This window comes from Rhinoraja longicauda, chromosome 5 (assembly GCF_053455715.1).
Source record: "Rhinoraja longicauda isolate Sanriku21f chromosome 5, sRhiLon1.1, whole genome shotgun sequence".
Classification (NCBI taxonomy): Eukaryota; Metazoa; Chordata; class Chondrichthyes; order Rajiformes; family Arhynchobatidae; genus Rhinoraja; species Rhinoraja longicauda.
This window is the reverse complement of record NC_135957.1, coordinates 52,451,938-52,478,615: the sequence shown is the minus strand read 5'-3', so window position 1 is coordinate 52,478,615 and position 26,678 is coordinate 52,451,938. Positions and strand designations below refer to the sequence as shown.

The following is a 26,678-nucleotide window of genomic DNA, read 5'->3' as shown; positions in this document are numbered from 1 at the left end:
GATGGGAACAGAACACTGCAGATAGAATTAAGTTGTTTCATGGCAGAAAAATAGTATTGAGAATGTTTTTTCAAAGTTTTTTTTAAACAAACTAACTAGCAAGGAAATTAGAGGAAAATAATGATGTACCAGATTTTGGCAGAGAAAAAGCTTGCCGAGATTTACACAAGTTCACAAGTTATATGAGTAGAATTAGACCATTAGGCCCATCGAGTTCACTCTGCCATTTAATCATGGCTGATCTCTGCCACTTAATCTAATTTTCCTGCCTACTCCCCAGAACACTTGACACCTGTTCTAATCAATCTAAGGCAATCTCTGCCTTAAAAATATCCACTGACTTGGCCTCCACAGCCCCCGGTGGCAATGAGTTCCACAGATTAACTGCCGTCTAACTAAACAAGTCCCTCCTCACCTCCTTTCTAAAAGAGGGCTCTTTAATTCTGAAGCTATGACCTCTGGTCCTGGACTCTCCCACCAGTGGAAACATTTTTTTCCGCACCCATGCTATGCCTTTCATTATTCTGTAAGTTTCAATGACGTTCCCCCTCAACCTTCTAAACTCCAACGCTCATCATGTGTGAACCCACTCATTCCTGGAATCATTCTTGTAAACCTCCTCTGGACCCTCTCCAGAGCCAGCACATCTTTCCTCGGACATAGGGCTCAAATTGGCTCACAGTACTCCAAATGCGGCCTGACCAGCGCCTTATAGAACCTCCGCATTACATCTGTTTTTGTATTCTAGTCCTCTTGATGTAAATGCTAGCATTGAATTTGCCTTCCTGACTTCCAATTCGACTTGCAAATTAACTCTTTGGGAGTCCTGCACAGCAATCCCAAGTCCTTTTGGACCTCCGATTTCTGGATTCTCTCTCCCTTCAGAAAATAATCTGCGCCTTTATTCTTATTAGCAAAATGCATGACTCCGCACTTTGCTACACTGAATTTCATCTGCCACTTCTCTGCCCATTCTCCTAACCTGTTTAAGTCCTTCTGCAGATTCCTTGCTTCCTCTACACAGACTGCCCCTCCACCTATCTTTGATTTACATTTGTAAATGAAAATTAATGTAATTTACATTGAGGAATACTCTTCCTGATCCAGCGGCAGATTGGAGCTGCAGCAGAATCTGCAAATCCTTTCATGAGAATGAAAGCAAGAATTTTCTTGTTCCCTTATTGGTACATTATAACAAGTATGTACTCTTGAATGTGAATTTTGTGACTGCAAGATAAACATGATTTACAGTTGTCTAATTATTTGCTTCGTTTAATATATTTTTTATGTTATATAGGCAATTTTCCTACATAATTAACAAATGTTATCTCTTTCCAATAATTAAAAAAATAATTAGTATTTCATTTTGAATAGTTTTATATCCATCTGAACATCCAGAAGTATTTGAAAACATTTGACAAATGAGAAAAATGGGGCAGGACAAGATTTCTCATTGCATTTAATAGATGAGACCGCCTCTAGCCCATCCACATTAACCTTATTACATTGTTTAAACTCCCATCACTAGTTGGGATCTTGCAACTTGACACCATGACCAACATTTGCCAACAGCATTGGCCTGTTGCATCCTGAGCAGGCAATATTGGCAGCAAATGGAACCGTCCAAGTTTTTTTTTCAAGAAGATTATTTCTGCAGTTCCTTGTTTCTATATTGGACAGGTAGATGGGGATGAAGGGTTTAGAGGGATCTGGGCCAAATGTGGGCAGGTGAGACTAGCAGATACATGGTATCTTGTTTGGCTTGGGGAAATTGGGCTGAAGGGCCTGTTTCCATGCTGTATGTATATGACTAAGATACTTGATAAGGTGCCACAAAGAAGGGGGTTATTAAAAGACGAGGGTGCATGGGCCAACAGGTACAACGGTCTGGATTGAGGATTGATTACTGGTCAGAAATGAAAAGGATAAAGTGGGACATTTTTAAGATGTTAGCGCATGTAGTAGACTGTAGCACATTACAATTTATGTCAATGGCAAGTAAGGAAGCTGAGTGCATCCTGCCCAACTTTGTTGGTATTATAAAACCGAGTCAAAATAAATTGTGAGAACGCTAAAAGACTGGGAATGAATGTGACTGGACAACTAAGTGGCATAGGTTATAATGTGGGAAAGATAAATTATCCTCAGTGTGAAAGGTAAAATGGAAAAGATGACAAGACTGGCAAATGTTAGTATTCTAAGCAGTTTGTGGTCCTTGTGCAAAAATTCCAGTAAACCAATCAGCAGGCACAGCAAAACATGAACCAGGAAAATGGGATATAATTCAAACTTGAAGGGTCTTGGGAGTATAAGAATAAAGAAGCCACACTGCAATTAAATACCATATTGTTATGACCACAGTTGAAGTAATATATGAGATTTATTTCCAAGATGAGAAGGCTGACCTCCTCCGTGAAATGGTGTAAAATGCACCTCTAGTCATTTGTAATGTAATTTTGTTGAAACATGCAAAACTCCAAGAGAAAATAAATGACAAGGTAGTTTAGTGCTTGCAAACCACTGTGATCTGCATTTAAACAATGAATATATTTTGTATCATTTTGTCATTATTGTCAGCATGCTATTAATAAAAATCCCCATTTATAGACCATAAAACAATACAGCACAGGTACAAAACCGTCAGGCCATAATGTCTGTGCCAAACATGATGCCAAGATAAATTAATCTCATCTGCCTGAACATGATTCATATCCTTCAATTCTCTGCATATTCACGTGCCAATCTAAAAGCCTCTTAAACGCCACTATATCTGCCACACCACCACTCCCCCCTGGCAGTGTGTCCCAGGCACTCACCACCTCTGTGTAAAAGAAAACTTGCCCATGCATTTCTTTTAAACCTCGCCCCTCTCACCTTAATGACAATAAAGGTTATTCTGATTCTGATCTCTGATTCTGGTCAGTTGTTGCAGTTGAACAAAGGGGACTATGAAGGCATGAGAGAGGAGCTGGCCAAGGTCGACTGGAAAGGGATCCCAGCAGGGATGACGGTGGAACAGCTATGGCAGGAATTTCTGGGCATAATCCGGAAGACTCACGATCATTTCATTCCAAAGAGGAAGAAAGATTTGAAGGGGAGTAGGAGGCAACCGTGGCTGACAAGGGAAGTTAGGGATGGAATAAAACTAAAAGAAAAGATGTATAACACAGCAAAGAGTAGCAGGAAGCCAGAGGATTGAGAAACTTTCATAGGACAGCAGAAGGTAACAAAACGGGCAATACGGGCTGAAAAGATGAAGTATGAGGGGAAGCTGGCCAAGAATCTAAAGGACAGTAAAAGCTTCTTTAGATATGTTAAGAGAAAAAGAGTAGCAAAGTCAAATGTGGGTCCTTTGAAGGCAGACACGGGTGAAATTATTATGGTAACAAGGAAATGGCAGAAGAGTTGAACAGGTACTTCGGATCTGTCTTCACTAAGGAAGACACAATCTCCCAGTTGTACTACAGGACAGAGGATTTAGGGGGGTAGAGGAACTAAAAGAAATTTGCATTAGGCGAGAAATAGACTGATGGGATTGAAGGTTGATAAATCCCCAGGGCATGATGGTCTGCATCCCAGGGTACTCAGGGAGGTGGCTCTAGAAATAGTGGACGCATTGGTGATCATTTTCCAATGTTCAATAGATTCAGGATCAGTTCCTGTGGATTGGAGGATAGCTGATGTTATCCAATTTTTCAAGAAAGGAGCGAGAGAGAAAACGGGGAATTGCAGACCAGTTAGCCTAACATCGGTGGTGGGGAAGATACTGGAGTCAATTATTAAAGAGGTAATAATGGTGAATTTGGATAGCAGTAAAAGGATAAGTCCAAGTCAGCATGGATTTATGAAAGGGAAATCATGCTTGACTAATCTTCTGGAATCTTTTGAGGATGTGACAAGTAAAATCGATGAAGCAGAGCCAGTGGATGTAGTGTATCTAGACTTTCAGAAAGCCTTTGATAAGGTCCCACACGTGAGCAAAATTAGAGCACATGGTATTGGGGATAGGGTGTTGACATGGATAGAGAATTGGTTGGAAGACAGGAAGCAAAGAGTAAGAGTAAACGGGTCCTTTTCAGAATGGCGAGTGGCGTGTCGCAGGGCTCGGTGTTGGGGCCGCAACTGTTTACCATATATATTATTGATTTGGATGAAGGAATTAGAAGTAACACTAGCAAGTTTGCGGATGACATAAAGCTGGGTGGCAGTGTGAACTGCGAAGAGGATGTTAGGAGGTTGCAGGGTGACCTGGACAGGTTGAGTGAGTGGGTAGATACGTGGCAGATGCAGTATAATATAGATAAATGTGAGGTTATCCACTTTGGCGGCAAAAACAAGGAGGCAGATTATTATCTCAATGGTGTCAGGTTAGGTAAGTGGGAAGTGCAGCGAGACCTGGGTGTCCTTGTACAGCAGTCACTAAAAGTTGGCGTGCAGGTACAGCAGGCAGTGAAGAAAGCTAATGGCATGTTGGCCTTCATAACGAGAGGATTTCAGTATAGGAGTAAAGAGGTTCTTCTGCAGTTGTATAGGGCCCTGGTAAGACCACATCTGGAGTATTGTGTACAGTTTTGGTCCCCTAATTTGAGGAAGGACATCCTTATAATTGAGGCAGTGGTTCACAAGATTGATCCCTGGGATGGCGGGACTGTCATATGAGGAAAGATTGAGAAGACTAGGCTTGTATTCACTGGGGTTTAGAAGGATGAGAGGGGATGTTATACAGACATATAAAACTATAAAAGGACTGGACAAGCTAGATGCAGGAAAAATGTTCCCAATGTTGGGCGAGTCCAGAACCACGGGCCACAGCCTTAGAATAAAGGAGAGACCATTTAAAACTGAGGTGAGAAGGAACTTTTTCACCCAAAGAGTTGTGAATTTGTGGAATTCTCTGCCACAGAGGGTAGTGGAGGCCAAATCACTGGATGGATTTAAGAGAGAGTTAGATAGAGCTCTAGGGGCTAGTGGAATCAAGGGATATGGGGAGAAGGCAGGCACGGGTTATTGATTGTGGATGATCAGCCATGATCACAATGAATGGCGGTGCTGGCTCGAAGAGCCGAATGGCCTCCTCCTGCAGCTAGTTTCTATGAATCTTATACTCAATGCCTCGACCGATGAAGGCAAATATACCATACAGCTTTACCATTCTATCTACTTTTGTTGACACTTTCAGTGAGCTGTGGCCTTGGACCCCAAGATCCCTCTATATATCAACGCTGTTGTGTCTTTTCATTAAAAGTATACTTACCCCTTACATTAGACTTCCCAAATAGCAACACTTCACACTTGCTGCAATTAAACTCCAACTCATGATATTCACATTGGTTACGTGGAGATTAATTGTAAGCTTTTATTGAATATATAAGTGAATCAGTTACCCTTCCATGTGGATCAGTTACCTTCCCACGTGAAAAAAAATGAAATGAATATTATATTGTGCACTCAAGACCCCCCTCGTTTACTTTTTTGTTGTCGCCACAGTTGGATTGCAACCTGAAGTTTGGAAGCTGAAATAAAAGCAGAAAATGCTGGAAACGCTTTGGGATTGAGGCAGCATTTCTGCAGAGAGAAACAGATTTTAATGTTTTGGGTCAATAACTGAGAAACTGTTTCCCTTCTGCAGGCGAGAGAATCAAGAGCCAAGGCTCATAGCTTTAGGATAAGGAGTCACCACTTAGAACTGAGCTGAGGAGAAGTAACCCAAGATCTTAACTATTCATTGCTAATCTGTAGCTGCCAATCAACCATGAGTGTGCAAATCTTTGTGTGTCAATGACTGCGTTCAAACGTCAGACTGATTGATTTGTGGATAAGGAGGTTATTACAGAATAATGTGCAGGATGGGAGAGCAAAATTGACGTTAAACCATGAATTTCTTTCTTTGCATTGTAGGTTCATTTAGCCTTATGACTTACTTTGTCTCCTACCTCTTTTGTCATTTTATTCATAACTTAAGAGGGAAATTGTTTTTTTATATAAAATGTCCAATCTAAGACAGTATTTTGGTGTGGCAGTTGTTAAATTTATTGGTTACTTTCCAAACCACCGCAGCATAAATGTTGTGCAGTTTGAATACATATTACATCTTTCATAAAGATGAGGCACAAGGGAAATCATCTTCCAGTACCACAAAACTCAGCTAATGCCCAAAATGTATGTGGATTAGAAACAATGGTTGGGTGAAACCATGCAGTGAACAAAGAGAGGCATGTGAGATTGACAATCTATTTAGAGTGGAATAACTATCTAATAGCTTAAATGTTCAGTTATAATCGGTCACATTGTGAGGTGATTGAACTTTAACCTTTGATAATGACTCGCAAATAGTGTCCAAACTTGAACCGTTACTTAACTGATGGTCACCCATGGTAACTAAAAGTCAAGCTTTGTACGGCACCATAATAGAGGCACTGATATTTATCAATGTGACATTTTTTCATATTTCTTATTTGACTCCCAATTATTTAATAAGCTTGGACAAGCTGTTGTTCATTTTTATACTGTATAAATAGAAGCTGAACAATTCACTGCTAATCTGTTGTTGTCAATCAACCGGAAAGAGGGACTTACACACTAAATAATACTTGGGCACTGATCTAAACGAGGCTTTCATTCCAAAAACACAATTATAAGCAGAAAAAGGGTAAACAAGCAATCAAACCAATGAACCAAAGTCAATATCAAAGGTTTATTACATCAGCTTTGTAGTTCTGAAGATTCTTCTAATTGCAAAAATACACTAACAATGTTCTTGCAACAATAACTAACCGCTGAAATTCTTCAGTGGTTAAGTAAAAGGTAAGTTAAAAATATACATCAGAAAAAAGCTTCAGTCTAAGAGTACACAATTTTTAATAAAAAGCATGAGAACATTTTAAAAAAGTTTTTTTCCCTGTGTTTCACAAATTAAACACTCATGCATTTCTCCAGATATAAAGTAAAATTATATTCAACTGAACTAGTCAACGTAAATAGACATACATCTGAAATTACATATACTCAAAGATCTTAATCAATGCGTCCACAACAGAGCATATTTCAGTAAAGAGTATTGTCAAACAAGTCTATGTCATGGCCCTGAAAACATTTGCATCCTTTCTCGCCGTGGTGCAGCACCTTGGCTCCAATAAACTTCCCATATTTCTAGAAGTACCCTTGAAAACTATTACAAAACCTATTCAATCTATGCTGTTTTTATTCTATAACCAACCTCATTGCAACCTCAGCAATGGAGCTGTGGTATACAGTTAACACCTTTGTAGGCACTTAGAGGCCATGCCGCAAAGATGATAGACTTGCTCAGTGTAACACAAGAGGATGGGCTTTACACTTAACTTGTGCAACAGTAGGTCCTTTACCAACCTGCTTCTCTGCCTAACTTTGTCCTTTGATATTAGAGGCTCAATATGAAACCCCAGAAAGTATATATCATTTTCATGTCTTGGGAACCATCTCTTGCAAAGGTTGAGGAGATCCATAATTGTTTCAATGCCTCAGCATATATTTTAGTCAATTGAGGAAAAAGGCATTTGAAGTCCAAAATCTTAAATCTGGCAGAAAATACTGTCTCCTGCACAGTAATGATCACTGCCCATCTATATGTTGCTACGATCTGGGTTACTTAAAACAATGTATCTCAAAGCACTGGTAAGATATCCACGATGGTGTTCTTTAAAATTCTTCAATTCCACTAAAAGGATAAGTAAACCACCAGATCTCCCAGGCCAGTATTCTAGCAAAGAGCCCTATCTACATCAAGATATTAGGCATTATCTGCATGCCAAATACTAGACCCCCCAAACAGACAATTTTCCCAACTTTGACGGACAGAGTACCAAACAGACCAAGAAAAAGATTCAAGGATGTGTTCAAAGTTTCATTGAAAAATTGCAACATCCTCATTGATTTGTTGAAATCCCTGGTCATAATCAAACTGGAGAAGGAGCATTCCAAGCGGTATTGAGAACCTTGAGCCCGTGCATCAGGAGCTCACAGAAGCACTGCACAACACCTCATAAGCTACCTACCCACCCACTTACCCACCTGGTCAGGTATCTCTAGTTCCCCTCCCACCCATCAGCTTCCATATCATTCACCTCAAAACAGGAATGGATGCAAGTTATCATCAGTCCCAAAACATTCAGTACAGTGGTTTCAATCTTCATTTTATACTTTCTCGAGAACAATCCCATAGGTATTGAGGAACTCCATTCAAATTGCTGTGACACACATTGACACTCATTTTCCACTGATACGATCACCAACAGTACATGAATTCCCAATTGCTCAAATAGTAGACAGCAAGTTTGATTAGAAAAGTTTAAATCTGGAATAGGGGTCAAAGATCTTAAATTGCATTTACTATGCTATTTCCTTTTATGTTCTCCCATGCTGCAAACAACTTGCAGATTTTATTTCATTGGACAGCTGGTTGCCTGGCAAGCACAAATTACTTATTGATGTTGTACAAGTCTCCAAGTCTAATCACTAAGAAAACCACCCAAATCTAGAATTTCTGATTATTCGATGTGGACAGCTGATTTTCAATAGACAATAGACAATAGGTGCAGGAGTAGGCCATTCGGCCCTTCGAGCCAGCACCACCATTCAATGTGATCATGGCTGATCATTCTCAATCAGTACCCCGTTCCTGCCTTTTCCCCATACCCCCTGACTCCGCTATCCTTAAGAGCTCTGTCTAGCTCTCTCTTGAATGCATTCAGAGAATTGGCCTCCACTGCCTTCTGAGGCAGAGAATTCCACAGATTTACAACTCTCTGACTGAAAAAGTTTTTCCTTATCTCCGTTCTAAATGGCCTACGCCTTATTCTTAAACTGTGGCCCCTCTCATCCTTCTAAATTCCAGTGTAAATTTCCCCAGATGATGGCACCTGATTTCTTGAAATCGAACAAACCCTGGCTGAACTTGATCATTTACAGACCCTAACATCCTTTCAAGTATTGTTGTAGGCTAACCAGATCAAAGGAAGCAGCCATCAACACTTAACGTGAACCTATTGGTAATTTTCACTGTTAATTAATATTTTACTCTTCGAATACCCTTGAAAATATGATTGCAAACAATGGAGTATATTTATTTATTTGTTAAAATAAAAGATAACAATTCTGTGGATTTTTTCAGCCTCACTTCAAGTATAGCACATTGAACCATATTTCTGATATCTGGCAGCTGCACCCAGTTTCTCTGAAATGTGAGATTTTGGGCTCTGATAATTATTATGGCTAACAAGGTGAACCGAGTTTATAGTTTGCTTTGATTAACTTTTAATGAAATCAAATAAATAAAATAAAAAAGATGTTTAAACAATTTGTTTTAAATGTATTACTCAAAATGTGTGCTTGATTATCTAAATGAATGGTGTCAGAACAATAACCTTGCTCTCAATGTCAGCAGGACAAAGGAGCTGATTGTTGAGTTTAGAAGAGGGAAGCTGATTATCCACAAACCTGTCTTCATCGACATGGCAGTATTGGAGAGTCAACAACTTTACAATAGACAATAGACAATAGGTGCAGGAGTAGGCCATTCAGCCCTTCGAGCCAGCACCGCCATTCAATGCGATCATGGCTGATCACTATCAATCAGTACCCCGTTCCTGCCTTCTCCCCATACCCCCTCACTCCGCTATCCTTAAGAGCTCTATCCAGCTCTCTCTTGAAAGCATCCAACGAACTGGCCTCCACTGCCTTCTGAGGCAGAGAATTCCACACCTTCACCACCCTCTGACTGAAAAAGTTCTTCCTCATCTCCGTTCTAAATGGCCTACCCCTTATTCTCAAACTGTGGCCCCTTGTTCTGGACTCCCCCAACATTGGGAACATGTTATCTGCCTCTAATGTGTCCAATCCCCTAATTATCTTATATGTTTCAATAAGATCCCCCCTCATCCTTCTAAATTCCAGTGTATACAAGCCCAATCGCTCCAGCCTTTCAACATACGACAGTCCCGCCATTCCGGGAATTAATCTAGTGAACCTACGCTGCACGCCCTCCATAGCAAGAATATCCTTCCTCAAATTTGGAGACCAAAACTGCACACTTTAGGTTCCTGTGCATGCTTATCTCTGAAGATCTGTCCTGGGCCCAGCACATTGATGCAATCATAAAGAAAGCCTATCAATGATTCTACATCCTCAGAAGATTGAGGAGATTCAGTCTATCAATGAACACTGTCCTGAACTTTTATAGGTGTACGGTAAAAGGCATATTGATTAGTTGCATCACTGCCTAATTCGGCAGCTCAAACATCCAGGAATGAAGGAGATTACAAAAAGTGGTCCATCACGATACTATCCTGTCGGGTACTGACCTCCCCACCACGATGAGGCATTGCCTCAAAATGTCAGTCAGCATCAACAAGAGCCCACAACACTCTGGGAACGCTCTTACTTCACTCCTGCCATCGGGAAGGTGGTATGGGAGTCTGAAAACTGTGACCTCCAGGTTCAAGAGCAGCTTCTTCCCAACAACCATTAGGCTCTTGAACACTACAAACACTAATTAAACTATGAATTACAAATTTCTTGGTTGCATTAAGGACTTTGGGCTTTTTGCAGTAATATTGTGATTTTGAAGTTTATGGTATTTTTTGTTTATTATCCTATGATGACTGTTTACTGATTCAGTCTGAAGAAGGGTCTCGACCCGAATCTTCTCTCTAGAGATACTGCCTGACCCGTTGAGTTACTCCAGCATTTTGTGTCTACCTTCGATTTAAACCAGCATCTGCAGTTTTTTTCCCTACACTGTTTACAGCTCTGTTATGTTGTTGCAAGTAAGAATTTCATTGTTCCATTTTAGCCACATATGACAATTAAATACTCGCGACTCCTCATTCAACACAAACAACCTTCTGAACATTTATAATATTCATCATCAAAATTTTCCCAAAGCATGCATTAGTTCATTTAAAAACTTGCTTTTCATTACATTAGTGAGCTTGCTCTTTTGGCTGCATATAAAATTTCCATTTGTTAGGCATAATATGCAAAGCTAATGAATAATCTAAAGCAGGGAAGGTCAGGAGAATGGGGTTGAGAGAGAAAGATAGACCATCCATGATTGAATGGTGGATTTGATGGGCCGAATGGCCTAATTCTGCTCCTAGAACCTATGATCACGTTTCTAATGGTCAATGTAGTGCAGCACATTAATTTCTATAGATGTTAGGTCATTACTGAACACCCCATCATGGTCATACTTGAGCTTCACAAAATGCAAGACATCGTATGGGTTAACACCCATTTTCTGAATTAAAACAAATGTCCCTCATATAGCAAAATATTTGCACATATAACTTGAGATTGCATGTTCTGGAATTGTTGCCGTCATTGCCCCTGGGGTTCAAGTGCCGAGAGCCGAGAAACTATTGTTGAGAATTTAAACTGGTCTCCATGGAAATGATTTTTCACATTTATATTATTAACGTATTACTAATTTTCTGCAGGTGTTTATTAGACTAAAATATTTATGCAGTTATGGGAGCATGCAAAATGTTTTTTGATACTGCATAGAAAATAGAAAAACGGGTAGGGTACAGAGCAGGAACATCTTTGCATAAGATGAGAATCAGTGCATATGCATTAACACTGCATACGTTGGCTCCACTTCTGCAACTGAAGATTGAGGTTTAGGTTTAAACAATATTAAGTATGCTGTAGAGTTAATCCTAAACCCCCCAAATGGATAATTTCATATTTATATCAACAGAATGAAATAATGGAAAATAATAAAAATAAAACAAAAGCACCATGTTCAGACCGATATGTGAGGTAAATCAATTTGCCATGGTGAATAGGCACCACAGCTTGTTGTTCAGCAGGGTGCTAGTTGTTGCAGAAAGGATGAGCATCAAACCTGCATCCTCACAATAGGCAAGGATGCTCAAGTAACACCCTCCCTCTCCTTTTATTGTTACACAATAGTACTGTGGGAGTACCTCCAACAAATGGGCCAAACTAACAGGTGGCCACTTTTGACCAGGCTTGTGAAGAACAATAAACATTGAGCAATAAACACTGGCATTGCTACTGATGTCTACATCCCAAAAACAAATTTTATAAGAGTCAGTTAATATCCCAGTAAAATATGTACAGTTGTGACTTTGATTAATTGTAGATTTAATATTATTTAAAGTTTTGAGTACCAAATTCTCCAAGGTGTCAATACCTATTTTGTTGTGCAAATGTCTGAGATATCTTCAGACTGTTGCACTAAATCTTACAATCTTTCGAGATTCAGAATTCAACCTGCACGACTTTACTTTCTCATGTAAATTATTTTTTTTCACCTATTTATCCAATTATGCTTTTACAAATTTCTAAATCATGAATTAAAACACCCTTATTTTTCTATATTCCAGTGAGTGCAAGCCTTGCTTATGAAATCTCTCCTCGTTATCCTTGATCAATCTATTTTACCGTGATGCACTTCTAAATTCAATCAATTTTACCTAAGGCATGCTAGGCAGAACATAGAACTTTATCAGAACTTCCTCTTCTTTGCATTCTAATTAATAAAGGCTTACTTTCAATTATAAATAAATCAATTTTTGTACCAAGCTGTTACATTTTAGCAATCTGATCACTGTAAAATAATCCTTGGGCTAATCTTGACAACTCATGTAGCTTCCCCCCACTATGTGATATCAGGTGCGAGTTCCGAAACCTTATTTCAATTGTTGCACAGTCTAGTCTAGTTGAGTTATCAAGTCAAATGTATTGCCATATGCACAAAATGAGGTACACAAACATACAAATATGTATTGCCATATGTGTTGCCATATGTGTTGCCATATGTATTGCCATATGTATTGCCATATGTATTGCCATATGTATTGCCATATGTATTGCCATATGTATTGCCATATGTATTGCCATATGTATTGCCATATGTATTGCCATATGTATTGCCATATGCACAAAATGAGGTACACAAACATACAAATCAGTTGCTTGCAGCAACATGCAGGCACAGAAAACTTAGGCGACGCACTTAACAATACATACAGAACAGCGAAAATATAAATACTGCAGAAAAACAAAACATCAGTGCAAAAACACAATTGGAAAGCAAGCCCAATGTAGTGCATGAGGTATTCTGCAGTGTTTTGTTGCTGAGATTAGCGTTGAAACTGATAGTTGTAGGAAAGTAGCTGCCCAGAAACTGGTGGTGTGGGACTTCAGGCTTCTGTATCTCTTTCCAGATGACAGTAACAAGAAGAGGGCGTAGCCCAGGTGCTGATAATCCTTGATGATAAATGCTGCCTTCTAATCGCAGTTTCTCATAGAGATGCATTGTTGGGGTGAGGGCTGTGTCCTTGATGGACCGGCCTGAATCCACCACTCTCTGAAGCCTCTTGCATTTCTGTGCATTGGAATTGCTATACTAAGCCATGATGCAACCATTCTGGATACTTTCTGCAGTGCGACTGTAGAAGTTTGTTGGACTATTCAGTGAAAAGCTGAATCTTAATATACGTCTAAGAAAGTAGAGCTCCTGGCATGCCTTCTTCCTGATTTCATCTATGTGCTGAGCACAGTACAGTTCATTCGAGATGTTAATGCCCAAGCATACAAGCTTGCAAATGCTCTCTACCTCTGATCCACCAATGAAAACTGACATGTGGTCTCCCAACTTCACCTTTCAGAAGTCAACAATTAGTTCCTTGGTTCCGCTGATGCCATGCGAGAGATTATTGCTGTAGCATCACTCAAGCAAGTGTTGCCTCTCTCCAATTTACTCTTAACTAATCGACCTAATTCACTATTGTTCGGAATTTCAATAATAATTGAGACAACCATAAATCTACATAACTTAAAAATCTGAATATTAAATGGAAATACCTTCAGCATTACTTATTGAACTAGATTTTGCTGATCTTGTGCTTTAAACGAATCAAGCTGAAGAACTCTCTGGGTGACAATTATAACATCAGGGAGGACTCCCAGAGGCACAGCAAGGATGGCCCAACTACACGATGTCTAAATACCTGGCTAATTAACAATCAGTTAATTTTTGAGACATTAAAAACCACAACAAACAAGGAATAATTCATTACCTTTATTTTAATTTTTTCATAATGCTTAACTGAAAGCACGTGGATAATTAAAAAGATAAAACCAAGACAAGTAATTTTAAATGAGTAATGTAGTATCTCCCATCTTAATCCATTGCACTACAATCTACATTCTACAGTCTACATCTCCCATCCAAATCCTTTGTGCTACAATCCACAGGGATCAGGCTGCATGCCATCATCACAGATGATGTACACTGGAGTGTATGGTGTAAAGAGGCTTTGCAAGTTTCATCCATAAAACAAAGTTCCCTACTCACATTCTGAGGCTGTAGGCTATCAGCCGTTGGCATTTAAGACCCTCATGGAATTTTCTGCTCCCCTGTGATCAATACAGTAAAGTAAATTCACTACTGCTTTTCATGTGACAGCACAGCCTTGGGAGGAAAAAAATGTACTTGAAGATCATGGGACAGCAACAACCCATGCCCTCTCATCTGCTTCTGAGACTTTGACGATCTATAGAAGGCACCTGAAAGCATTGGAGAGGTTATGCGAAAGTGTGTCCACAAATTAATCCAATTCTAATGAGAAAAAAAGGAAACTAACATGACCCCTCTCCCAGGCCAACATCATTAGTATTGAAGCTCTTGTGATACTCCATTATTGCTGAAGGGCACGGCATGCATACACAAGACCGGACTGCTGAAACTGTCTGAGCACTGCCACAGCAGGAGATTACAAAGTGTTTCAAGCATGATCTCAAGATCTCTTTTTAAAAACTGTGCAATCCTTAGTGACTTGCGGGAAGACTCGCTCAAAATGGTGGGCCATCATTTGGGATGGTTTTAAAATCGAGGGTATTTACGTTGGGAACACACCAACAAAACTGTACAATCAGTACCATGATGCAAACCACCTGCCTGGCAGAGTCTGATGTTCCCACATTGTTCTTATCACACATTACCGTGTTATTGGAAAGATGGAGTCAAGCTGAAAAGGGCACAGAGAAGATTTATTAGGATGTTAGTATTGAGATGTATACAGAGAATTTTGCGCAGAGTAGGTGAATCGAGGACCGGAGGACATAGATTTAAGGTGAAGGGGAAAATATCTAATAGGAATCTGAGGGGTAACTTTTTCTACACAAAGAGTGGTGGGTGTATGGAACAAGCTGCCAGATGAGGTAGTTGAGACAGGGACTATGCCAACATTTAAGAAATAGTTAGACAGCTACATGGATAGGACAGGTTTGGGATATGGACCAAACGCGGGCAAGAGGGACTAGTGTAGCTGGGACATGTTGGCTGGTGTGGTAAGTTGGGTCGAAGGGCCTGTTTCCACGCTGTATCACTCTATGACTCTATCAGAGACCCCAGAAACCACAGAATTGGGGTGGAAGCAAATAATTCAATCCCGCAGGACTGCCTAAGATGATGATCAACCACAAATAGTTTCTAAAATTGGAATGGAGAAATACATTAAATACAAAAAAATAGTGATTAGTGATAAATTGCAATATGGCTTATTAATAGACCCAAATTCATTTTCATTCTTTAAATAACAAGATAAATATGGGCTAAATAATCTTTTACAATGAAAAGCATTTTTGAATGGATTTTCTTGCTACCATTTCCACCACTACATTTCAATTCAGCGACACTACAAAGAGCCCGATTTAATTCAGAGTGAGTGGTTAGTCACTCTTGCGACCTACTTTTTGTGCAATCCAATTATAGATTTGAAGCCTGAAAAAATATCCAAAAGGTTTCGAAACCACTGGAATGTGCAGACTGATTTATGATTGAAGCTCTTCAAAATCAAACCGAGATTCCACAAATTGGGTGCCAGAAGCAAACAGGCTCATCCAAGTCACTGAGATAAAGGACAAGTCATGATACTCTTTTATATTCCAGTTGATTCAGTGGAGTAGTACTGATACTGTGGTCCTTTATATTGATTTCTGTCTAAAGGGATGATGCATCAGTCAAGAAAATAAAGTCAATGCATAGCTGTAGAGTGTCAGAGCAAAAGATGTGTGTCTGTGCCAGTCCTTCTATCCAATTGGAGCTATCCAATTAATCCACCTAATCTTTTTCCATGATACTTCCATTTTCCCCTTAAAGTACTTATCCAGTTTCTAGTTAAGAATGTAGTCAGATGTATTCAGCAAAAATGTATAACTCATGATGAATGAAAAACTGACTGCAATCCTAACCAAGGTTTTGTGGGGAATCTGATGCCAGTGCTGAACTCTCAAACTGGCTGTAAAGTGGAAAGAAAATTCCGAAGGATTTGCTTACACAAAGACAAGTTTTTTTCCTAGACTCCTGCTGTGTGACAATGGCACCAAAGTAACAAATCCTTGCTTCAATAACAAGGAGAACTTGATGTGTCTGGTTCTGTCTTCGGCATTGAATATCAGGAGTTATATCTATGAACAAGTTTTAGACTGCTGAACAACTCAAAACTTTTCTTCATCAAAACATCTTTGTTGTGCTAACAGAGGAATATCAAGCATTCATTTATCGGAGAAAAGGGGGAAAAATGGCACAGGCAAAAGTGAAGTTACATCAAATTGGAGGGATGAGAGAAGTGGTTGCTGCAGTAAATTCTCCCTAAAATAATTTTGAGTTAATAGGATAAGTACACGTTAGAGCTCAAGAGTAGCTTGCAGGGGACTGCAGACAACATTGCTCAGAGCAAGACAGGGCAGGAGATACCAGGAATTACAGCTGGGAGGTTAAAAATCTAAAGTAATAAGTACATAGACCATGTCAGAATTAAAAAAGGAAAGATTTTAAAATATTCAGTAATTTCATTTAACATGTCATGCCATTTTATTTACACTGCTTGTATTTATATTGGTTTATTCATGGTGCTTGATTAGGTTTTAACACATCTTTCAAAAGAGCTTCGTTTTTCTTGCTTTGTGAGCCCTGATTGGATTTTCCTACCCTGATGGGTTCACTCAATAGCAGTAGGAAAAAACACTGACACAAATTATTATTGTATTTACTCTCCCAAGTTTTCAGTCAGTGCCTTCCAAGACCGCAGCAATGCACCATGTAAAATAACTGCTGTCCCCTAGCGATGCTTTGAGTGGTTTTCCTGATGACCACAGATCTATTTGTCCAGCTACTAAACCTTTTGCCTTGGGGTTCAACTTCTCTACTCCATCAATATAATTGAAAACCTCTATCAAATCATTCCTCAAGGTTTTTTTTCAGGCAGTTCCCCACTACAATCAGTCTGGAGAAGGGTCCTGACCCGAAACATCACCTATCCATTTTCTCCAGTGATGTTGCCTGACCTGCTGAGATACGCCAGCATTTTGTATCTATCTTAAAAAGAATCCAGCATCGCCAATATCTTTACATAAATGATATTCCTCATCCCTAATAAATATTCTCTAAGGCTTAGGACCTCCACATCCTTCTCAACGTGTGATACCCATTACAGAACACAGCGCTCCAGTTGATATTTAATTTGGTGTGTTGTGAAGATTCGGTATCTATTCTCTTATTTGAACCCAAAACAGACTGCTGCAGGAAGTCAGCTGGACAGGCAGCATCTGTGGAGAGAAATGGGCAGATGAAGTTTCGGGACAGAACTCTTCTTCAGACTGATGGAATACAGTGGAGATAGCTATTAGAATGAGGTTTCAGAAAAGGACAGTCCAAAAGCTGGCCAGTGTTGATGGAGGTACAAGAGACTACAGATTCTGGAATCTTGAGCTAACAATAAAGTGCAGGAGGAATTCAGCAGGTATGGAAGCATGAATTGATCAGTGGATGGTAAGGACCTGGAGAGTGTTGTAGAGCAGAGGGATCTAGGAGTAAAGGTACACAGATCCCTGAAAGAGGCTTTACATGGAGATAGGGTGATAAAGGCAGTTTTTGGTGCCTTGGCCTTCATCAGTCAGAGTATTGATCCCCCAATATCTACACATCTACATGCTGCTCCTTAACAACAATTGTGAGTTTACTACATAAAGTATCCAGCTCTGACAAGCCTACTGTACTCCAAACATGATGAAACAAGGATGAAATAAGCCATTGTCTTTGTCCCCCAGTATGTGCTCTGTTATCTGAACTTTTCTCCCTAGTCAAATGATGAACGTTTGTTTTACAGATATAGTGTGGAAACATGTCTTTTGGCCCACCGAGTCCATGCCAACCTTCAATCACCCAATAACTAGTTCTATATTATCCCATTTTTGCATCCAGCAGACTAGGAACAACTTACAGAAGCCAATTAACCTACAAAATTGCATGTCTTTGGAATATGGGGGGAAACCTGGAGCACCTGGAGAAAACAGTGGACACAGTGGCAGGGAGAACGTACAAACTCCACACAGATTGCACCTGAGATCAGGATCAAACCTGGGTCTCTGGTGCTGTGAGGCAGCAGTTCTAACGCTGCACCACTGTGCTGCAATTGAACTGGACTGTTTGCATCCTTGGTGTCACATTTGACTAGAGACTTTGCATCTGTGCTCTCACCAAAACTATCTCTGTAAACTGCTGAACCTCATCCAACCTCAGCTATGAAATTCTCTCATCCATTTCCAGATATATGGACTCCAGCAATTTCCTGGCTGGTGTTTTCCTCTCCTTAAATTTGAGGACATCTATACCCAGAATTTATTCCATCCTTAACCAACAAACCATATGGCTGCAGAATTACTGTGGCATCCGGTTAAACAATAGAGCAATTTTAACATTCTTGCAAACGCTGCATTTCACTCCTCCATACCAGCACCAGAACCACTTCCTCCACAGCTTATCACCTGTATTTATTTAATTGACTACCAGTGGCTGTGCCATCAAATGCCAATGACCGCAGTTCTGCAACTGCCTCTAGGAAACTAGAATAGGATAAAGGAAATATGAATTCATAAAAATTGTTGTTTAGAATAAACTTTTTTGCAAAAAAATAGAGCAACCAAGATGAGTGAAGGAAGACAAAATCGGTTTAGTTAAAAAAAGGTTAGCACTTCATTATCCTTCCAATCCAATATTCACAAGCAACAAATATAAAACCTCTGTTGATAGACAAATGTGCAAACAAAATTAAAGCAATGCATCCAGTAATCTGAAAATATGAACAAAGTTAATTCTATTAAATTGCGTCAGCTAAGTCTGGCTACTACAATTTTAAAAGTAATTAAAATCTGTTATAGTGGTTCTGATGATCAATCTGTCCCTCTCTTTCCCCTCCCCCTTCCCAGTTCTCCCACTAGTCTTCCTGTCTCCTACTACATCCTATCTTTGTCCCGCCCCCTCCCCTGACATCAGTCTGAAGAAGGGTCTCGACCCGAAACGTCACTCATTCCTTCTCTCCCGAGTTGCTGCCTGACCCGCTGAGTTACTCCAGCATTGTGTCTAACACATGTAAACATGCATTTTCCATTGCATGCAAAAGTGAAACTTTCTGGGCAAACATGATTCAATAGAGGTTTCATATCTCTGAGAAAAGCCATGAACTAATTGCACCAAACAGCAAAAGACAGCAGGTGCTGGAAAGCTGAAAAAGAAACAAGGATAACAAATTTGTGGGGAGAGAAACCGAGTTAACATTTTAGGTCAATGGCTTTTCACTGTACCAAGCATTGTACCAAAATTATTTCCTACTGAATGGTAAACAGCAACCAAATCTTTTTATTTATTTATTTTTCTTTTTATCGATGATAATTTGGTTTATTTCTGGTCATTGACAGTTAAATTAGATTTCATACGTATACAATAGTAAATGTATTATAATTTATTTTGCAGTTATTTAATGAGCCCAAACTTCTAATTTTCCTGAATAGGATTATGAAAGTTTACCTTCTTCAGTCAGTAAGCCACTTCAAACGTCTTCCCCTACCATATTTTGGTTTAGAAAGAGAAAATACTGGAAACACTGAGCAAGTCAGGGAGCATCTGTGGAGGTATCTTGGGAGCAGAAATAGTTGCTCGGCATGGGAGAGAGAATGCAGGGAATAAGACTAATGAGAATGCTCTATGAGTGGTATATATTCCATGGCTGTAGGGCCTCCTATGTCATGAGAATATATAAGCAATGTCCTGTATTTAGTTTAGGATTCTTACATATCTATGTTTTCTCCATGTACACCCAAGAAAATACTTTCATAATTTCAAACGGCCAGGGTGGGTCAGGGACGCAGCTTGTCGACCTGCTGCCTCGCAGCACGAGAGACCAGAGTTGGATATTGTCCGCGTAGAGTTTGCATGCTCGCCCTGTGACCTTGTGACTTCCTCTAGGTGCTCTGGTTTCCTCCCACATCACAAAGATGCAGGTTTGTCAAATGCTTATTAGTTCTCGTATCATCCAAGTATCCTTGCAAAGGTGCACACCACAATATCCTTCGATACGAGATCAGAACATTTGTAAATCTTCAAATATAATCAATTCATAGTATGGTGAAGATCAAATATGTTTTCTCATTCTTTTAAAATGCCCATATTAGATATTAAACTAATTTTACCTGCTCCATCTGGACCTTTTACTTACCAACGAGTGTATGGTTTTTACCCAAATACATCCACTCATGCTTAGAATGTTGTTTTACTCATCATATTTCTGTTGTGGATTCATTTCAACTTGCTTTTCAGCAGAACACTAGACCAAGTTGGGCCCAAACCTCTCCTGCATTGGTACAGCATCCTCTCCTGCCCCCCTCCCCTCTCCCTCCTTCCCCTCAACCCCCTTATCCTCCCCCTCCCTCCCTCCCCTCCCTCCACCCCCCTCCCTCCCTAGGAGATAGATTTAAACTTTAAAATGTGAATAACAAAAAATATAACACTGATTTCAATGAAACTTCTTCCTTCAGCACCAAAGGGATGACGGTGAGTAACGTGGGCCTAAAATTGTCACGCTATCGTGTACAGTTTTGGCTGTAGTTCAGGAACAAACAAGCAAACGAGTTTTAGTATATAGAGATGTCAGCCAGAAATTTGAAAAAGCATTACAGATCAAGCCCCAGTCATTTCTGTAAATGATAAATAATGGTCTTTTCAGCAACAATCTTTGTGGAGCATCTCTTCCCGCCATTTGCCGGTTTAAATAGTATGTCATTAACACTAAAGCCAACACTACTCCTCCACCCCAGACTAGTCCTGGCCACCCATCCACCTTCACACAAACATTCTGCTTCTATTTCTAAGCAAATAACTACCCGTTTTGGAACTCATCCTTGGATGAGAGTTATCTTGATCATTCAAGGTCTCAGATCCCCATTTTTTTTTTTCCAACACTGCCTGCTGAAACTATCAGCAACTTAGAGGCATAAATAAATTGAGCAGAAGAGTGCAAAATCAAGTCCAATGAATGGTTAGATGCTCTGCCGCATCAAAATCTGGCTCAGTGTATTTTATTTCACGGCAGGTGAAGATTACATAACAGATAATGTCAACTCGAGTTTTATTTTTATAAGCTTAATCTTTCACTGGAATAAACACAGCTTACACTTCAGTTTTCATTTCACTGGAGGTTTGCAGCCTACAAATTGTCAATTTTCATTCCCATGTACTCGTACAAGTGATACATCAATTTGTCATATTCAAGGGCTTGAGAACACAGCTTTTTTGACAATTTCTAGCAGTTTAACATGCATCATTTATTTCATTAATGCACAAAGGAATTGCCATTGCTTAAATAAACAGAAGTGGAACATGTATACAATAAACTGTTGTGTGGTGCTCTGTGTTTTTACACTAGAACTATTCCATCAAATGTTGCCAAGAGTTTGAATAATCTTTAAAATCACCCATATTTTTAGTTTTGATTCTTAGTTTAGAGATACAGTATGGAAACAGACCCTTTGGCCAACCGAATCTGCGCCAACCAGCGATCCCCATACACTAGCACTATCCTACACACCAGGGACAATTTATAACTTTTACCGAAGCCAAGTAACCTACAAACCTATACGTCTTTGGAGTGTGTGATGAAACCAGAGCTCCCAGAGAAAACCCATGTGGTCACAGGATAAACACAGTATAAACTCTGTACAGAGAGCACCCGTAGCCAGGATCAAACTGGGGTCTCTGATGTTGTAAGACAGCAACTATACCATTGTGCCCATATGGTACGAGAAAAATAAATAACAGAGAAAGACTTCCAAATTTCCCATTTCTTTTGTATTTTCCTGTAATCATTTTAATTATGCACAATCAATAGCAAATACAAATCACTTTTCATGTATATCTCGAAGCGCAGTTGCAATGGGACATTTTTCAGGAGAATGTTCACCTATTTTCCAAATATATAATTTTCCCCAATTCCAACTTTAGGGTTTTCAATGTCAAAAGTGAAAATTATGACAAAATTGCAAGAATTAAAGAAAGAGCATACGTCTTAGATTTTCCCCCTCAAGCGTTGAAGGAAAGATAATCTTACAGTATAACGTACCTTTCATGATCTTGTAAAGTCCAGTGTTTTTGTTATATATGCTTCACTATAGAAATAAACAGGATCAACAATTGGCCAGTTTACTTCTCATGTTTGCTCCAACATTTGTCAGTACCATGACTGATCCAGCCTTGTCCTCAACACTATTTTCGCTACTCTCCCCCATCCTCCAGTCTCTCTGATAGTTTGAAGGTCTGTCTAACTCCACCTTGAATATATTCAATAATTCAATCATGGCAGTTCTCTGCGGTAGAGAATTCCTAAGATGCAAGACCTACTGAAGCAGGAAATTTCTTCTTGTCTCCATTTTGTATTCCATACACATTTTAGCCGCCAATCCGCTTGGGTGGCTTACAACCCCACGGTATGATCATTGAATTCTCCAATTTTAAATAATTAACCAACCACCCCACCCCCCTTTCTCCATCTTCCCTGTGCCCCACCTGGGTAGGCACAGTTCTCCCACAAACCTGCCCTGCCTTTCCCCTTACACCGATATCCCTTTGACCGGCTTCACCTTCTCCTTATTTTACAGCCTTTTGTTGTCTTCTCAGCTCTGGCCTTTGTTCACCCATATGCCAATCAAACGTCCCCTCATCTGTAACCACCTATCACTTACAGTTTCTAGTTTAGAGAAGTAGCCTGGCAACAGATCCTTTGGCCCACCAAGCCCATGCTAACCACCTGTCTCCCGGTCACCCGCTATGTTATCCCATTTTCTCATCCACTCCCTACATTCTTGGGGCAACTTAGAGAGACCAATTAACCTGCAAACCCACTTCTTTGGGTTGTTGGAGGATACGGGAGTACTCGGAGGGAATCCACATGACCACAGGGAGAATGTGCAAACTCCACACAGACAGAACCCAAGGTCAGAATCGAACCTGGGTCTCTGACCAGTGAGGCTGTGACTCCACTGGCTGCGGCTCTACTAGCTGCACCACTGTGCTGCCCACTTGCCTGGTTTGTTCCCATCCCAACTCTCTTCCTGAATTCTCCCCACACTACAATCAGTCTGAAGAAGGGTCCTGACCCAAAACATCACCTCCAGCACTTTCTATCTCTCTTTAAGCCTCCAATTGGTTGAATACGACATTCAGGGAGAAATTAGGGTTTAATGGCTGTTCTTTATTGAAGAAAAACATGTTTATACTTAATCATCATTAAATGTTTCAAGCTAATTGGTCCATGATAAATCAATACCTTTTGATGAAAAGGTTCACACAAATCCAATATGCTTCTCAATTTAAAGCAATATTCAAAGCTCATCCATGATAAACCTATTGCTGAAGTTGGGTAAGTTACTTAACATGGCCATAAAACATGCACCAAACAAGTATCAGGGATTATAAATTGATTTGACATGAGCAAACCCTTTTCTGAATCTAGTTTCTTGAGCATATATCAGTAGCCTGGATTTTGAGTGGAAATCACCACAGATTCAGGATTCATTCCAGCATAAGCAAGCATAACAGCAAAGGGAACTTCTGAATTTGCTGGCTGCGTAACAATGCTGGCAGATCACAAGTCGTGAAAACTGCTCAAGATTTATTCCAAGGAATAAATAATGATTATCATGCACTGACTTAGATCTGAAATAGGAATGATAGCATTATAGAAAAGAGGCTTATATTTTATGTTTTGTGATGGTTTTAATTTCAACACCATTTTATTTGTTTAGAAATATCCTGTAGTGTGAAATGTTTCAGTTTTAATTGTTAAACCATTCATTTTATCAAAATTTACTGATTAATTTCAAATAATATTATTGTTTGTGGATACCAAGCATTTGCAAAGACATATCATTTTTTTGACAGTTGGCTAAGAGGTCTACCTGAGCCAGTTGTTATGCCCTGTTCCCACCATCTAGGATTTATTTAAGCAATACCCTGCAACCACAAAAGGATTTGCCAATGAGCAATGCAACAAAATTAGCTGACACAAGCAGATGTTCAAAAGTTAAGTTTTTACTTATTACACAGGTCAGCAGCAAGTGCAACATTCTGCTGTTGCCAGGAAGCTTTGGGCCAAAGTATTTTGTGAATGGTTCAATATTGTAGAAGACAGATGCACCAAAGAAGGCATAAAGTCAATGACTGTCCCACTAAAGTTTCAGGCAGCCACAATAGATGAATGCAACAATGACTGGTGCACTAAATGCTGTGGAAATTTATATCTGCAATCTTGAAGTTCCTACTATTCAATGTACCTGGGGAGATACAACAATGGAATGGCAGGATCTAAAAATAATGGGCACCAGGTCATTTCCTTCAACTGCCTATACCAGGATCAAATGAAATCTGTCACAAATTGGATAAATATACTTGAGGATTGTAACACGAATAGGAGAGTTAAATATTAACTATAAGTTTATCTTTCTTGTCTGAGCATTTAATTCATATTTTACATTAGTCTTAGTCCTGATAGTTTTGTCCTAAATTATGATTTTGGTTGTTGAAGGCAAGAAAAATTGAAGTTGGATTTTAAACTGTTGCCTTGTATTTTTTATTGTATCTGAAGAAATACACCTGAAATGCATTAGAAAAAGACAAAAAGGTATTATCAAAGAATGGAGAATCTACCGGTGCTCTGCAGCAATGATTTTCGATTTCAAATGCAACGTAGCCAAAGAGTCGTCGAGTAAAATTAAATTCTGTTGCATTGACGTGCGTGGAAGTAAGAAAGCTGCAAATTTGTTTCATGATTATTGATTCTCAGCATAAAATCATACCCATTAGAATAAGATAATTAGTTATTTTAATAATTGTAAATCAGATACAGATGCTTTTCTACTTTGCTGTTCTTAAAACATGTCACTCATAAATTAAACTGGAATAATGAAGCATTTCATAATATCTTTGAGAGAAAAAAATGATGTTGCCAATGGTTTGGTGATATGGTGTTTACATGGTAACAGATTTGATAATTAAGTGACAAATTGAAGCTGTTATAATAAAATATTCAAGACAATTTAAACAGCTCTTCATAGATAATTAATTTCCAAAAATACTGGTAAATATCCAAAGCTCTTACTATAAAACTGGACTTAATCATAAATCACTGCAATAAAATTATGCATTTTACTGCACAAGCTGTAACAACCAAGTCACAATACAATAAAGCTTGAATTCACTTAAATTTCCTCTGTTGAGATATTCATTTTTTAAAAGATTAACTGCAATTTGTTTAGCCAAACAAGTTGCAAAGTTAAATTATATATGCCTCTGCAGTTTGAAAAAACGGTGATTTCACTCACATGGACACCTATGAAAAGACAGCCTATCTGACATGCATAATCCAGTGACTTTTCCCTGTGCTGGATAAATGTTGAAGAAAGCACACCAAACTTCAATTAATATCCGTATGTACGTTGCCAGTGGAGCCACAAGGTCAAGAGTAAATCTAAAATACAATTAGCTTTGCTTCATCTTATGGGGAATACCATAATACTTGCAGAAAATTCACCAATAAATCTGCCATTCTTTATTATCTTTATTCTCACATTTTCCCTCATGCAGCAAACTTACAAAATACAATCTCACCAAGTTTTTTTTCCTGTGATAGACCAGATCAAGTCTTTTGTGTCGTATCTCCAATGAATTAGAAATGCCATGTTATGCACTACTTCAAAATATTAAAGCTAATCAATCACATCAAGACCAGATTCCACCTGTGAACAGAGCCTGTATGCAGCAGCAATGAAACTTCATTACAGTGTCACTGTTACTACGCTTCAGCACACAAGGAGCGCAGCAAGCAGCTTCCACAGCTGGCACCAAGCATTCAGCTCTCCGTTTTGAAATTCAAATTAAACAGCATGTGGAGACGCTGATAACAGTGCAGTAAAATTGAAAACAAAAATACCAGCCTCCTCCTTATTAACTGGCACAGGTGGATTTTGTGTAACGAAGCAAAAAGCACAAGGAATAACAGGATGTACAAATGTATCAAAGCACACTGGGAAGAAAACAGTGCCATGCATAAACAGGTTTAAGTGTGAATTAAAAATAAAAGGACACTGATTGTAACAAGTGCCTTTCGGGTGAACTCGGCCGACAATAGGTTGGAATTAATGCACTATTCATTTTCAGTTACCAATGCAAAACATCAGTGATTATTTATTGTTTAATTACAATCCTAAACAGCGAATTAAAAGGTAATTTAAATAAAACTTGTTACTTGGCAATAAATAAAAATAGCTTTCCAGAAACAAGA

The 26,678-nt window shown here is 39.2% G+C and overlaps 1 protein-coding gene across 8 annotated transcripts in view; it reads right to left on the bottom strand.

Annotated features, from left to right (window-relative positions):
* ptprk (protein tyrosine phosphatase receptor type K) overlaps positions 1-26,678 on the bottom strand; it is a 503,565-nt gene that overhangs the window by 194,299 nt on the left and 282,588 nt on the right. The window contains exon 1 of one of the 8 annotated variants that reach the window (XM_078399550.1): positions 26,006-26,143. The exons of the other annotated variants lie outside the window; for them this stretch is intronic. The gene's annotated coding sequence lies outside the window, so the exon portion shown is untranslated. Of the gene's footprint in view, positions 1-26,005; positions 26,144-26,678 lie in introns of those variants that run through there. 8 annotated transcript variants of the gene reach the window in all.